Consider the following 2,228-nt stretch of genomic DNA (forward strand, 5'->3'; position numbering starts at 1 on the left):
CTGTAGTTAATTAAATCTTAAAATGTATCTAATCTCTTAGTCTACTGTTTTAAAAGAAACGCAACCATACTACCAAAATCTATCAAATCATTCACATATTAAGAACTCATAAACATTTTAAAATATTGATTAACTCATGTCTCAAAAATCATATTATGCGGAAGAAACGGAGGGTCCTCAGGTTTTCACGTGGAATCCCAGCCCAGCCTACTCATTCTTCTACGCCTCCAGTCTCCTCATTCACATGATCACCTACATCAATCATACCTAGTGACTTCAAAGACTCAACACACCTGAATCGTTATAACAAGTACATATACATATTATGCAACAATGAAAAGTATNATCGTTATAACAAGTACATATACATATTATGCAACAATGAAAAGTACTGTAAAAAAAGTAACTTTCATGATCTTCAAAAGCATGAACATAAACACAAACATAAACATATCAAATCATGTCATAGCGTATCATATACGTATTCATTTCCTTTATTGAATTCAGATAATTAGTCGTGACTTTCGTATCAGTTCTAGGTCGATGGATCTATCTACGTATAACCGCGGTACCTGGCGGCGGGACATCAGCGACAGTTTTACCCGTCCACTGAGCCTTGACCTTACATGTTCGTGTTTGTAATAGTCACAACCAACTCACCTCTTTCAAAAACATGTCATCGTATTCATCACTTATAATGTAACTTCCGAAAAATCAACCTACGTAAACCACATGCATGCAAATAAATTAAATTGCATAATTATTTTATTTAATTGATTTTAAATGCTTGCATGATACATGATTAAATGATTAAAGGTATGGTTACATGATTAAATGATTATATGACATGATTTCATGAAATTGAAGGATTTTACCCGAATATTCGATAATAGGCTGGGGAAAGGAGACCGGGGACGACCAAGACAAGAATAAATATTTTTCATTAAATATTTTCAAGGCTTCTTAATATGATTAAAAATGATTAAATTTTACTAAAAATAGTAGAGTTTGAATTATTTTACGAGACGAACTCGATTTTACCCGGGAAGCCGATTTTGGGCACACGAAGAGTTTTTAAAAGATCAAAAATATTATTTTTGGAAATTAATTTTTTATAAACTTCTATGTTTCAATTAAATAAGAGTCATTGGACCCAATTTAACTAAATTGAGTAGGCACAATTGCTCATATACTTGGAAGTCCAAAACCTAAGCCCATTACATGCAAATTAAAAAAAATATATTGAAAACCTAGGCTTCTAAACACACATAGCAGCCGAAAAATGCACACCTACACACAAACAAAATTCAAAATATAGGAGAGGAAGAAAAGCTAGGGTTCTTCGTCGTCCGGTCGTCCATCTTCGCACCCTCGCCAACTATTGAATATTCGAGCATTTTAAACGCTAAGGCACGTTTTCTAAACCTTTTGACACATCATGCAAACTATTATATGCATGTTTTAGGTATTTTTGCATGAAAAATATTAGAGTTTAAAACGCTAAACGTTTTGTCAATTATTTTCAATGTTTTGAAGATTTTTACGTATATATGAACGCGATATGATTTCCAACGAGTACGCTGCCAACATAGGTTGATTATTGGATAGAACATGAACAAATTAAGGTGGAAACGAGGGCTGGTCGAGCATGAGGAGGCCGTGCATGGTGATGTAGAAAACTAGGGCTTTTCATGGAACTATGGGGGTTCAAGGGACGGCTAGATTACATGGTCACGTCGGGCTCGGCCAGGGCTGGTCCAGGGGCAGGGTTGGTCTCGATCTAGGGCTAGGAAGAGTCCTAGCATGGCTAGGACTCGAGTTCGTAGGCTAGGGAAGAGTCCACGCGAAGAGGGACTCCTCCCCATGCTCGCGTAAAAGGGGCTGCAGCCAAGGGGGCTCGCGGCTAGGGCTGGTTGGTTCAAGGTTGGCCCATTAGGGGCTAGGGAGGATGGTCAGGGGTCGGTTCAAGGGCTGGTGCAGGGTGGCTCACTGGTGGCTCGAACACAACATAAGGGAATTCGCGCGGCTGCAGCGTGGACCAGGGGGCTCGGGGCTAGCTCGGTTGGCTCTGAGACTTGTCCAGGGTCGGTGAGGGTCAGAGGTGATCGTTGGATAGGTAGCTAATGGTCTCCTAGATCGATTAAGAGTCCTAGTGAAGGTAGGAAGCTCTCGCTCGGGTCCTTGTGCAGGGTTCGTGCGTGAGCTAGGGGTTGGTTCCTTTGGTCAGG

This window comes from Primulina huaijiensis, chromosome 2 (genome assembly GCF_012295235.1).
Source record: "Primulina huaijiensis isolate GDHJ02 chromosome 2, ASM1229523v2, whole genome shotgun sequence".
Lineage (NCBI taxonomy): Eukaryota > Viridiplantae > Streptophyta > Magnoliopsida > Lamiales > Gesneriaceae > Primulina > Primulina huaijiensis.